At 35.4% G+C, this 14,911-nt stretch overlaps 1 long non-coding RNA gene across 1 annotated transcript in view; it reads right to left on the minus strand.

Annotated features, from left to right (window-relative positions):
• Positions 1 to 12,607: 12,607 nt before the first annotated feature.
• The window catches only part of LOC141541031 (uncharacterized), a 38,632-nt gene continuing 36,328 nt past the window's right edge, over positions 12,608 to 14,911 (minus strand). Inside the window, exon 2 of the long non-coding RNA XR_012481632.1 lies at positions 12,608 to 13,120. This is a non-coding gene — a long non-coding RNA (uncharacterized LOC141541031). The remainder of the gene's footprint in view (positions 13,121 to 14,911) is intronic.

The following is a 14,911-nucleotide window of genomic DNA, read 5'->3' on the forward strand; positions in this document are numbered from 1 at the left end:
ATAAATTAAAGGTTGTTCTCTAGTTCAACCTCTTCATTTTACTTAAGACGAAATCAAAGCTTAGAAATGTTGATTGACTCACCCACAATTAGATCCACATAAGCAGAATCAGGATTCAAATTCCAATCATTGACTAAGAATCCACACTCCTCTACTGCTGCTTTATATGTGACCCTGGACAAACCATTTAATTCTGCCTCAGTTTCCTCCTCTGTAAATGAGCTGGAAAAGAAAATGGCAAAGCACTCCAATGTCTTTGCCAAGAAAATACTGAATAAGTTCACAAAGAATTGTATGCAACTGAAAAAGAACAACAGCACCCAACAGTTCTGGTGATGGCATCTTACACTGAATGCTAATATTTCCACCTACTTACTCTTTTGTTCATAGAGTATATTTTAATTATGGATTTATTGAGTTTTATTTATGTAAGATCTTTTAAATTTATATGCTCTCTGTTATTGTTTCTAAAACTATCCTTTGTCTTTACCTTGATCTTCAAACTCCATCCATTCTTGTCCTCTCAGGTTCCTCACCCTTGCTTTGGTTTCTTTTCTTTTCCTCATTTCTCAACATATTGGCCTGATACTTGACCACTTAAGCTATACACAATTATTAGCTATTCTTGAATCCTTATTCTATAACCAGTCATTCTGTGCCAATGCCTAATTTGGGATTATTGCCACCATTTGGCTTCTCTGCTTCTATTCATATTTTATTAATTTATTAAATTAACTTTATTAAATGCTGGATAAAATTATTCCCAAAGTTTTGAATGAATTAGTGAAATTGATGCAGCATTTATTAGTATGTACTGTGTGCAAAACATTGTATTCAGTATTAAATGAATACTAAATACTAAAAAGAATTCACAATTCCATACCCTTTGAGCCTAAGACTCCATTACCGGACTTATATATACCCCCACAAAGAAAAAGCCTCCATATATTCCAAAATATTTATAGCAGCATTTTTTTGTGATAGCTAAGAATTGGATACAAAATAGATTCTATATGAGGTGATACAGACAGAAATAAACAGTCAAGAAAACAACATATAATAACTAGAACAATGTGCAAAGGACAGAAACATCAAAAAGTAAATAATAATCAAATTATAAGGATCAAAAAGAATTTGAGATATGAAAAGACATTCCCTACCTACACTTTTATGGAATAAACAAGGAAAGTATTACATTGAAAAGAACCATAGATAAATCAGTATAACAAAATTTATTTACAAAAAGTAACAATAGTAACAAAAACTTTGAATATCAGCTCTATCAGCGTTGGATAATTCTAACAAAAAGGAAAATACGGAACTGGTCAAATATTTCAGAAAAATAGATTTTAAAAAATGGCATTTTCTAAGTGGAACAGCAAACAAATATACATATTTTACTGTATCACATGAAACTTCTATGAAAACTGATTGTGTACTAGGCCACCAAGATATTGAAAAGTAAGGTTAAAGGTAAAGAAAACTTAATCTTGTGCAAATCATAATGCAGTAAAAACAGAAATTGGTTCAGGCACCACCAGTGAAAGTTAATGGAAAATTAACAATAAAATCTTAAGTAATGAATGAGTCAAAGAACAGAATAATAGAAACTGAACAATTATATAAAAGAAAGTGATAGTGATGAAAAAAATAACCCCAAATTTCTCAACAGATCATTGAAACAATTCAAAATTGCTGTGAACTAATTAAACTAGTCCTCATGAGGAAAATCACATTCTTGCAATCATACATTAACAAAATAGGAAAAGTGGATTAATTAAATTATGTGTTTAAAAATTAGAAAACCAGAAAATCCTTAAATGCAAAAGAAGATTAAAAATTAAGAGTGGAAAACAAAACAAATTAGAAACAAAACTCATAGAAATGATAAAACTAAAATTTGTTTTTTTGAAATGATTAAGAAAGTTGATAAACCCTTAGCTAATCTAATTTTTTAAAAACAGAAAAAGCAATAAGTAGCAGAAATTGCAGCAAAAAAAAAATATGCAAAAGTATCTGCTTAAGAAAACATTATGAAAGAAAGGAATACTTTAAAAATATAAAATAGCCAAATTTTCAGACCAGACAAAATCTCAGAAAAGCAAAAAGTATCTAGGTATACTATTTTCCAGATTTCTCAATAGTTTTTGTCAAATAGTGAGTTCTTTTCCCTGAAGCTGGAGTCTTTAGGTTTATCAAACAGTATATTTCTATAGCCATTATACCTAACCTATGCCATTGATCCACAACTCTATTTTATAGTCAATACCAAATAGTTTTGATGATTGCTGCTTTATAATATAGTTTCAGATCTGGTATGGCTAAGACCTTTGCATTTTTTTTTATTTACTTAATATTTTTGAGCTTTTTGTTCTTCCAGAGGAATTATTTTTTTAGATCTATAATTTTTGGTAATTTGGTATGACACTGAATAAATAAATTAATTTAGGTAGAATTGTCATTTTAGTTATATTGGCTTGCCCTATCCATGAGCATAATCCAGCAATTCTTAAATTACCTCTTCCTGACCTATTTCCAGTATCAGTTGTTTTTACACTTTATTCTATTTTTCATTTCTTTTGACTTTGTTTCTTGATGATTCATAGAATCATTAGTTTCCACTGCCTAGTTCTAGTTTTTAGGGAATTATTTCTTCAGTGAGCTCTTGTTACAGGAGTCACCTGCTAATGGTGCCACCTGACAAGCAGAATAGAACCCTTCATGTGAGAGGATAATAATGATACAAGGAGACTGAGAGGCAGTTGCATTCCCTGACCTCTCTCCTCTTCGCTCTTGCCTCCAATTTATTTCATTCCCAATTCACAGGCACCTCAGTAAAGGCTGATTTGCAGTTCCTTCAAATGTGCTATGATTCACACCTGTGGGGGTTTTCTGGCGAATTGACCTGCCCCTTCACACTTAACAAGCTCTTTTCAACTTGGCAAATTAAGTGGCTTTTTTTTTTTTTAAACTAAATGATTGTCTTTTCTCCATTTTCTGCCTTTGCTCTAATTTCTTTACCTAGGACTGTTATTTAATTTTTTCAATTATTTTTAGCTCATTCTGGAATTCCTGTGGATTTTTTTACTTTTTTTTTCTTCATTTTTTCTTTTTTGTCCATTTTACTTTTTTTTTCTTCAATACTTTTCTCATAGCTGTTTTGATTTCATTGTCTTCTGAGATTGTGTCTTGATCTTCTGTCATCCTAGTAGCATAGTACCATAATAGCCAGATCCTTTATTCTTGGTTTTTTTTTTTTTTTTTTTACCTAGTTCTGGATTTTGAACTTTATGTTAAAGTTGGACTGTATTTCAGGCATTGTGGGGAAGAACACTTTCACCAAACTAGTTTTGAGAATTAAGAAGTTTTTAGTGTTTCCAAAATGGTGTGATCTGGGGAGAGGAGTGGTCATTGTCTTGTTCTGCACTTTAGTCCTTGACCCGACCTGCGGGTCTCGAACTAGGGGGGGTCTGAAGCCCCGTGCCAACCTGTAAGCAAAAGCTGGTAAGGCGACAACCTGGGAATGGGTGAAGAAAGTAAGAGGCGGAGACTATTCTGTGTTAGGCAGAAACGCTCGTTTATTAGAGGGAAATACAAGGTTTATATATGTTTCCAGAGTATAGGTTTGAAAAAATAGTTCTGTGACTAATTAGGGGGACTTTTAATGATTAAAGAACATCTGGTGGTAGATATGTGTGTCCTTGTGATGTTTTATGGCAGGATGCTCTCAGGCTAAGAGAGAATGCTTTATTACTAGCACCTGGGCTTAATGATCTTCAAGGCAGGATGTTCTCATGCTTCACTGTATTGCTTATCAGTTCTTTGGTATTTGGGGTGTGGGGCAAGAGGCTCCAGCATGTCTCCCTTCTTCAATTTAAAAAAAAAAATAGGAGGGAAGGCATTTTGATTCAGAAGAATCACGTCTAGCCAATTTGAAATTTTAATTATTATAATCCTGTTGTTATGGTTTTTCTCAATTCTATGCATAGGGAGGAGAGCACTGAACAGAGCGGATAATTAGCAGAGGCTTCTATCCCTAGGGTCAGATGGTCCACTGCGACCAACAGCTATGGGGAACACCAATTTTTGTTGAGTTTGTCTGTCTTTATTAGGCCATTGAGTCATAGGTGGTCCTGCCTATTCTATGGTAAGCAGAATTCCTAATGACCATATGTATTGCAGGCCGATTTGAGACAGGTATCAAGCAGACAGTCCTGATGATCTTCCGGTGCTCGTGTGTTGCTGAGGTCAGTACCTTTCTGCCTTTCAGGGAACAGCCAGTGCATTATGAGTTTTGCATCTCCATCTCCGTATTTCTCTCCCCTAGCAAGAATATGAGAAAGCCTGGCCTTTTATAAAGGCTTATTAGCCAATTAGAGGTTAGAATTTGAGGGACTAATTCTTATGAATATCATTTTGCCTTCTCTCTTATCAAAGGTGGGAAAAAAGATTTTTGTGAGAGTAAAGGCCAATGCCAATTGATGTACAACAATTTGCTTTACATCAGATAACTGTGAGATTCTATTTAACATTATCCGATCCAAACTTTCTTGATGCCGCCAAGCAGCATTGTTTTTTATCATAAATTGTGGTAGACTCGCAGCTAAAAAAGCTACCTCCTGTTGTATTTTATATATTTGCATTTCCTCTATGACATTAAGAGCCAAATTAACCAATGATATAGCTGTTTCAAAAGAACTGTCTCATTTCATTCTAGTTAATTTTCTTATCATGTCTATAGACAAAGAAGGATTTTTACCAAAAAATTATTTAAGGGTTTGGCACATACATCTGTGTAGGTGCGGGGTATGGAAGGGCTTCCCTAGTTGACTCGTTCCATATCGTCTGTATCTTGACAGTTCTTTATTAATTGTCTATGCCCAGGGAGGGAGCCACTCTTCTCTAGAGCACAAACATCTCTAGGAATGGCTAGTTCCTAGCATCTAGTGTCAAAAATATACAGAGTTCATGGAACGGTCAAGTTCCCATAATTTGGAAGCTGAGGCCTGTTAGATTTGAGTGAGCTTATAATCCTAATATGAAATTTTAAATTTCTTAATCATTTGGCCTTAAGATCACGAAAATAATAAGAGGACTGAGCTATTGGGGTGAAATTAGAGTAAAGTAATTTCATTTTCCAATACATAAGACAATTACATATACATAATATAACTAGAAAGAATAATAATAATACTATGGGTATAGCTAAACTATTAAAATAAATGGTAGCGCTACATGATCTAAATAAGAAATCATACCAATGGTGGTTAGTATCTGATGTTACTAAATGAGAGGCCTCGATAAGTTGTCCTGCAGCTATAAGAGTCTGTATTCGATGTTCATTTAATGCGCGCTGATTAGACTCTAATAGTTTCTTCATAACTAAAGATCTGTTCAGGATATCCATATATATGAAGTAAAGCAAAGTAATTAGGTAAGACAAAAGGTAACACATGAAATTAACACATAACAGCCCATATCTTAACTTGACAATACACAATAGTTCCAGTACACCAAAAAGAAGTACACATAGCATTTTCAGGTAATTGTTTTTTCCATGCTTCTAGTAAATTAAACATATAATCCCACATTGCAACAATCTTTGAGCACTTTCTTTTTGTATCTAGGTATACATATTTTGTAAAGAGCATTTGGTCCACTTAAATAATTTACTAATATTTCCAGTAAAACCCAAACTAGTAATAATACTATCATCAAAAATCTGTAGAAATTGGCCTTGAAGTATTTTGGTGGGGTAGGATCGTCGTGGGCAACTATTGAGCATTTACAGTCGAAGCTTGAGAAACAGCTTGTCCAGCACTGCACAGTCTGCTGGCCAAGGTCTCAAGGTCTATTGAATTAACTATACCCAAACCAGTTCCAGCACCACCAAACAGGGTATCATACCAGGTTCTTTTCTTTCTAATACAATTCATCAAAAGGAGGAAAAGTTACATTATTGGTACAAGTTTTTAGGAACTCTTATGATTGATGGAGGATGTTTTGTAGGAGGGGGAGGTGTCAGTAATAGATATTTTATCTAATAGTGAGGTTTCAATACCGCTATCAAGATTTTATATGCACAGTTCATCAGTTGCTTTTCAATGTTGGTCTCAGTTTGTTCTCTGCATTCAGTTGGGAAGTCCAGACCCTCAGAGTCCACCAGTCCTTTAGTTCTGATGTGCTGAGTCCACTCTCTTTCCTGTGTAGCACTGCTGTATCTGATGTCAAGAGGATCTGGAACAGTCCTTTCCATCTCAGGGTCAGCTTGTCCTCCTTCCATGTCTGAACCAGGACCCCATCTCCAAGCTAGAACTCATGCACTGTTGAAATCCTAAGGGAGGAGTCTGAGCAATAAGCCTGTTTAGTTATAAAGTTTTCAGATGTTACAGTAAAGACATAATATATTTCCTTAAAAACAAATCCTTGGTTTCAAATATTGGATACAAGGAAGAATTTTGAATCCCTTTTGGATAAGGGTGACCATACAACAATTCATAAGGTGACAATTCCACATCTCTTCAGGGGTTTTGTTTTAATTCTTAATAAGGCAAGGGGAAGGCACTTGGTCCAGGGCAATTGTGTCTCAGCCAATTCAGTCAGTTGCTGTTTAATTTCCTTATCCACCCTTTCCACTTTACGTGATGAGGGAGGATGCTATAGCTTGGGCCACAGATTGGAGGATCTTAGCTGTGAAACAGGTGCCTTGGCCTAAATCTACCTGCTCCACCATCTCATGCCCTGGAATGATATGCTCAAGAAGTACTTTTACAATTACTGAGGCTGTTGCCCAGGCAAGGGGAATGGCCTCCACCCATAAGGTCAGATGGTCCACTATGACCAATAACTATTTGAGACACCCCACTGACAGCAGCTCAGTAAAGTCCACCTGTATGCTTTGGAAAGGCCTGATACCAGGAGGCCTTCTTCCTTTTAGGCTTGTCATTGGGCCGTCCTATTCATCCTCTGACAAACAGGACACCCGCTGACCAGTTGCCTGCTATTGTGTATAAGCCAGTGCCACAAACCTAGTCAGCACCACATCACACAGGTCTCGGACACCCCAATGACTGCCCTGATGTAAATGTTGGGGTACATGTCTCATACCTGCTGTGGTCAGTACCTCTCTGCCATTAGGGAGGAGCCAGTGCCCCTCTTTTATCCTTCTGAGCACCAAGACTTTTAGATTTCCTGCTTCTCTTCTGGGGTAAGGGAAGGTGGAGGCACTGGAGGCAGAAATGCCAGAATTAGCACCATCATCTCCTCTGTACTTACAGATTCCTCTTTTCCAGGCCGCTTTGCCTCCTCATCTGCAAAGCAGTTTCTCCTTATCTCAAATGAATCTCCTCTTTTGTGCCCCTGCACATGAATCACTGCAGCGTTCTTAGGTAACATAAGATTAGTCAAAATTTCAGTGACCAATGCCCTGTGTGCCAATCCCTTTCCTTTACTGTTTACCATTGTTTCCCTCAAGTAATTTACAGGATCTAATTTCTTTTTACTTTCATTTATACAATGACCTAAATATTTTATCTTACATTTCACAAATTGCAATTTGTCTTAAGAAATTCTCAGTCCCTGTGCTCCTAAATAATTTAACAAACTGATAGTGATTTGGACAAGATCACTCTTTTTCTTCCTGTCACAAAAAGATCATCTACATTTTGTAAGACTTTTAACAATAAGAAATTTATCCCAGAATGTTCACACAATTCTTATATACCCAAGTAGATGCTCCATAAGTTGAACATTATACCAATTATTTTGCTTTTAAAATACCCAATACACAGAAAAATCCCAAATTACATATTGCCATAACAGAAACATTTTCAAAAGGACAAAGGCAAGAACTATTATACTTGGAGTCCCTGTAAATAATTGGCATCAATACAATTAATTAAAACTTCTATTTTCACATAAAAGTATCTGAAAAGTTCTTAAAAACATCAATTAAACATTTTTTTATAAATAGCCCATTTAGACTATATATCACATTTCTGATCATATTCTTTAAACACAAAAACCATTATGTATTTTAGAAACAAATATTCACTCAATTAACATCATGTAAGAGTGGCTTGACCCTTTATCAGTTTGCTTTTTTCTTTTCTTTTTTTTTTTTTTTTTTTTCTTGGTTGGAGGCTCTCATTCAATGGGATGGGTCTGCTGTGCTGACAATCAAAGCTGATCTAGGTCCCAGAAGCAAGTCAATATCTGAAATTTGACCCAAAGTCTAGAACAAAACATAAATCTAACAAATAAAGGTTAGAACAGTCTGTGATAGAAAGACTGGTCCAGAGGACTGCTGCAAAAAAAGGCCAAATCAGATTGGTCAGCAGCTTCCTATGTGAAAAAAATGATTAAAAACTTTAAAACAAAACATTTGTGTTTTCTAACAGTAGCAGACAGATGACCAGACTAAATGCTTATTTGCCCAAGCATTTAGGATACAATGATTGCATATAAAAAGGTGGAGCTTTACAACTCCCCAAAAAGCATTAACTAATTAACTTTAAGCTCAAGAAAATTTTCATTCCCAATAATAAATTCCATTCATCAGATTTCTGATAAATTCTAAACATTTGTCATAACCTTATATTGATAACAGTAAGGAATTTGTCTCAATAATTTCACAACTTAAACAATTATCATATTCAAATAGATGTTTCATAAATGAGCATTTTGCTTTTAAAATACTCAATACATAGTAAAATATCCCAAATTGCATATTGTCCTTAACAGAAACACTTTCAAAAGACAAGGAAGAAAAAAAAAAACTATTATTTTTGAGGCTCTTTAAATAATCTCATAATGACCCAATATAATCTTTAAACTTTAAATGTTTTAAACTTATACAAAATGTCCAAATACTACATACAAGAATTCAAGAAGTTCTTAAAGTAGCCATTAAACTTTTAATATGGATCACATTTATGACCATATTGCACATTTTGTATCAAGAAACAAATATTCAATCAATTAATCTAAACTTGATCCAGGCACTTTAAAGCACTCTTTTGTTGCTACAGCAGCAACTAGACGAAAAAAAGGCAGGAAACACCTGGGGGGGAGGGGAGGAAAGTATTCCATGTGCTCACCCTTCCCCTATTCAAAAACACTTTTTCCCTTTCATCCTTCCATTAAAAACTTTTCTCTTTCCTTCTTGCAACATACCTTGCTCATCCTTCTTCCTTCAAAACCTGTAAAATTCACACTGTATAGCCTATAACCCGAATCAAACCCAAACAAATTTTTCCTTTCTGAGGGTTGGCCTAACTGCAATTAGCAAATCTCTCTTTTTTAGCAGTAAATCCATCAATATTCAAACAAATTCCAAGATCTTATACTCAGAATAAACAATCTAATATGCAAAGACAATAGCCAAATTATATTTCCCATAATCAAATTTTTTTTTTCTGCTCTTTGAGTTTCGATCAGATAAAAGTTTATAGCCTTTACTCAAGCAGGCTCTAAAGACTGCTTTAAGGAAAAAAACTTTCTAGTTTAAAATAGCCAAGTTTCATTTACTTACATTAGTACAACAGGTTAAAATTTAAAATCACAAATAACTAACCAATTTCTTAATCCTAGTTCTTAAAACTCCTATTTCCTCCCATATCCCACAGAGAATGTGAGAGGGTTTGGTATTATTTGGAGGTTTTAATCAAAGAGAATTGAGCTCCTAGTTTTCCTTTATCAGATTAATTCCTAGAGGTTCCATTGCTAGAATAGCAAAAGCAATGGAGATGGGGGTGGGGGGTAGAATCTTTGCCTTTGAAGATAAAGACAAATTCCTCCCTCCTCCACCTCTTCCTTCCCATTCACAAATACCTTTCCGAAACCTTCTCATTCCTTATTGCAAACCTGCATTCCTCTTTCTTTTGTCCTTCAAAACCTTTAAGATTCAAACTCCACAAAACTCACACATTTCTAACAGGGATTAGCAAATAAAAAATCAGTCCCAAAGTTTGAGAGAGAAAAGAAATGCTTTTAAAAATGGACTTGCTCTAGATTTGGGTGTAGAGAATTAGAAATTCAGCTAATCTATTCAGAGTTCAGATGTTGAAACTTGAGGCACTTTTCTCAAATGCACTATGTCTCTGCATCTTAAAAGAGACTCTCTAGGCATGGAGGAGGCAAGCTTACCTATCTTTTAACACAAGTCCGAGAATGTTCCCTTTCTATAGCTCCATCTGATCAGACGTCTCTGTCAGACTCCACAAATATTCCCCTATTACAGGAGAACTATTTGTCCAAAATAGGAATTCATTTGCACTTCAGCGTCCCAAAGTCAAAAGATCCTCAGAGCTCCAAGCTTCCACAATTCAAGGCCACTAGTAGAAGCTTCCCAGGTGGCATTAAGCAGATAAGATTGTATTGTCGTTGTTCCTCTTTAACAGACTTTGAAAATCTGCTTTTCAGAGAAAACTTCCCCACCAGTTTAAAATAGTCAAGTTTTTTTTCTTTTACTTACAAATTAGCACAACAGGTTAAAAAGTTTAAAATCACAAACAATTTCTATATTAAGTAACATTAAAATAATCAATTCCCAAATTTCTTAATCATTGTTTTTTTTTTTTTTTTTTTTTTAAACTTAACAAAGCTCTTAAATCACTAAAACAAACTAGAGGCTTTTCCTAGGACTCCCGCTGCCAGAGAGAAGTTTGTTTCACCTTGAACATTCTTCCCTCCTGGAATCCAAACAGAGCTTTTCTAAACTTCCAAGCCCATTTTACTGCATTTCTCTGCCTTCACAGGGAATGCCTAGATATTCCATGATTTAAGACCACTCTGAAAGAATTACTAGTCTGAATGAATTCCAATTTCCCCAATTCAGCCTGTTATTTTTCTAAGCCTGTAACACAGAGGCTGAATTCTTATCTCTTATGAGCTTGCTAACTTTTAACACAGAACAAAAAATTCAAAGCAGACAAACATACACAGACAGACACAGAGCTCTATTTTTCTTAACTTTTAAGCCTCTTTCTCTAAAGCTTTCTTTTAAGATCTTTTATAAAAGCTTATTCTTTAGAGAGTTGGGAACCCATGAATGCGGCAGATGGCATACTCACCGTTTGCAATCTTTTGATTGCTGAAGTAGGGGGGTCTGGCCAGACGGGTATGTTCCTTCTCCTCGCCGATCTGCCGGGCTGCCACGAATCTTCAGGTCCCTGTTCGAGGGCGCCAATTGACCCGACCTGTGGGTCTCGAACTAGGGGGGTCTGAAGCCCCGTGCCAACCTGTAAGCAAAAGCTGGTAAGGCGACAACCTGGGAATGGGTGAAGAAAGAAAGAGGCGGAGACTATTCTGTGTTAGGCAGAAACGCTCGTTTATTAGAGGGAAATACAAGGTTTATATATGTTTCCAGAGTATAGGTTTGAAAAAATAGTTCTGTGACTAATTAGGGGGACTTTTAATGATTAAAGAACATCTGGTGGTAGTTATGTGTGTCCTTGTGATGTTTTATGGCAGGATGCTCTCAGGCTAAGAGAGAATGCTTTATTACTAGCACCTGGGCTTAATGATCTTCAAGGCAGGATGTTCTCATGCTTCACTGTATTGCTTATCAGTTCTTTGGTATTTGGGGTGTTGGGCAAGAGGCTCCAGCAAGTCCTCACCCAGGAAAGATCCCTGATCCCTTGGATTATAATTGATACTGTTCCACAAGGTCCCTGATCCCTTGAGCCCAGAAGTACTAAGACTAGGGTCCCCTATAATCTCTTTCTAAATAGTTTCCTGGTCCCCTTACTGTCTCTTGCTCAAGATCTCTCCAAAATGGTACTGTTTCTTTTGCCACTTCCTAGACCATTGCCATTGATTCCATATTAGCTTCAGGCCAGCTTCCACACCTGTGATATAGATCTTTTTTCTTTTCCTTTTTCTTTTTTTTTTCCCTGAGGCAGTTGGGGTTAAGTGACTTGCCCAGGGTCACACAGCTAGGAAGTGTTAAGTGTCTGAACTCAGGTCCTCCTGACTTCAGAGCTGGTGCTCTATCCACTGCCCCACCTAACTACCCTTATACCCCTTTTTTCAATGTCTTGGGTTAGAAGAATGTCTCATTCTGACCTTTTGTTGGCTCTGCTACTCTAGAATTTGATCTGAGGTATTATTTTAGAGTTATTTGGAGGAGAATATTAGGAGAGCTCATCTGAATGCTTTCTCTACCATCTTTTTTCTGTCCTCAAGTCTCTCTCCTTTTCCATTTTTAACTTTTATTACTCTTATTTCAGTATAAAAATATTTTAAAGCATTTTCTGTTTTTAACTTTGCTTCTCTTTCTTTTTAATTTTTTTTAAAAGAAATTCTACTTGAATTTGGACCCAAACTGTGTTTTTCTTTGAGGCTTATAGATATTTGGGAGTCATTTTCTCTTTCTTGCTGTGTATCTTGAGCAAGAAAACATCTTGAGTTGAGATGAAAAGGGGAAGACATGGCAAATGATCTCAATATTTTGATGACATAAGATGAGGTCTCAGCTGAGGGGAACTGAATAGTGCATATAGGAATAGATTCATTCAAGTCTTGAAAGATGGTTTTGAACAGTATTTCTGGAGTGGAAGCTAAGGAATTAATAAGGAAAGTATATTTTAGTTGTTATGAAGGACAGTTAAGATGAAATGACAAATTTTTATTGGTCCCAATGGTGCTTTTTGTGACTTCCTCTAGCTCTTTTTAGCAGCATGTGAAGATGGAAGATGATGGGAGAAATCCTAGTTGGAGGTTGGCAAGTGTAATAATTGATAAAAAGGGAATCAAGAGTGAAGTGAGTTGGTTCACCCCAAAGAGTACAGATGGGAGAAGAGTGTAGCCAGTGTGTGAGATGATGGTTTGTGGTAAAAATTGAGTTGGAGGGGATAGAAGTAATGAAATTAGACAATTTTGGGGGTTGTAAAACATAAGGAAAAATGGAAGATGATCATCAGCCAAAGGAATAAGTAGGTAAATTGAATTTTTGAGATTGTGATCTGTAAGTTGAGCTCTTCTCTATTTTAAAAAAACTTCTTCCCTGATAGTCTCTCTTTTTCTTTTTTTTTCCTTTTTTTCCAAGTTGAAAGCTATTGGCAGTAGATGGAGCCATTCTTCTTTTCTTCCTTAACTTCTTCCTTAACTTCTTTTGTATCTGAAAAAATGTCAATGTGTTTTGTAAGACCTATTATTGGAAGAACTTATTAAACATGAATTAAGATTATTTTCTGGCATCTGGACTATAATAAAAATAACTCCAATACAAACCTATTTTCTTTTTCTTTTTTTAATCCTGGAGGGTATGTCCAAATTTCTCCCTCCTTCCCCCAAACCCCAAACATGGGAAGGAAGGCCTTAGTAAAAAACAAAACTTCCCCGATACTTTGTTGGAAACAGCTTTCTGGTCATTTATAGATTAAAAAAAAAAAAAGGTTGAATTTATCAATTCCACTTGATTGAATTAAATTTATCTGCTCCAGTGACTAGACACTTTTTCACAGTGAGACAAAGAGAACTGTGTACAGAAAAGCTAAATATCACTGTTTCCTGGTTTCAAATACTTTCTGTGTTAGCAAAGTAATCCTAGTTGGAGGTTGGCAAGTGTAATCATTGATAAAAAGGGAATCAAGGGTGAAGTGCCTCATTTCATTCCAACATAGAACTAAACTCCCTTAAAAAAATGCTGGCATTAGAGCCATTTATTTGACATGAAAAAAGATGGGGTGAGGCACTTTAGGACTCAAAGATTCATAGTTAGAGAGAACCTTAAATATCATCTAGTCCAGTCCTTTCATTTTACAAATGAAGAAACTGAGGGTCAAAAAGGTGAAGTGGCTTGAGAGAGTAATTGGTATAGCCAAAATTTAAACTTGGTTTTTTAACTCTATGTTGATAAATACAAGTTCAGTGCATCTTCCATTATACCATAATCCTCCCCACTGCACCACTTCCGTTATTAACAGCTATTTATATGTTTGTAAAGTGCTATAATAATCTATTTATAAAAATGATATCACCTCAGTCTCTCTGGAGTGGTTGTGATTTTGTAGGTGGAAAATGAGACCATGTCTAGCCAATATTCTCCCCTTTTCTTTTTCTCCTTTTTGTCTTTCTTCTATGCCTCTTATCATACAAAGATAAAGAGATGTGATTAGTTATCTAGTAGGTCTTATGCTCAACTGGTAAATCAATTCTAGACATCAGTGACAATGGAAAAGGAGATCAGAAGAAGTAGGAATAAGAATTAGAGGAAAAATGGCAGTAAGCCATAGCTACTCAATTTACTTTGTAAATTGTTATTCTTTTTAAAAGAAGTTTCATATTTTGGGAAGCAACCCCTGACTTTCAGGAATGGGCCTTATTTAAGACTGAGCTCTACATTCTACTTTCCTGCTTATAGGGATACAGAAAGACGTTGTTCCTGTGGTAAAGAGCCTATTCTGAAAAACAAGGAGGCTTTCCTACATGATCTCTAAGGTTTCTTCCAGTTCTATTTTATATAATCTTATTAAGATAGAAATCAGGAGTATCCATCAGTTTATATACATGCCAAAAAATGTTTTTCTCCCTGTGACTGGCAGGTTCCAAATCTGATTCCCTTGAATGTTTTTAGTGAAATTCCATAATTTTCAACAAAATGTGACTCAAATAACCTAGAAGCAATAACAGACTAATGTGATTTCCTAAAATTCTTAAGCAGTATTCTTTCCTACTTTGTTACTACAAATAATGTTCCTATGAATATTTTGGTATACATAGGATTTTTTTTTTAATTTACCTCCTTGGATTATTAACCCAGTAGTGGAATTTCTGTGACAAAGAATATGAAAATTTTAATAATTTCCTCAGATTCCAAGTTGCTTTACAGAATACTTGAATCAGTTCTTAGCTCTACCAAGTATTTCCCTAAATTCAGCAAACTTTTTTATTATTTTTTTTTATTTTA

The sequence above is a fragment of the Sminthopsis crassicaudata genome, chromosome 4 (genome assembly GCF_048593235.1).
Source record: "Sminthopsis crassicaudata isolate SCR6 chromosome 4, ASM4859323v1, whole genome shotgun sequence".
In the NCBI taxonomy this organism is placed as follows: domain Eukaryota; kingdom Metazoa; phylum Chordata; class Mammalia; order Dasyuromorphia; family Dasyuridae; genus Sminthopsis; species Sminthopsis crassicaudata.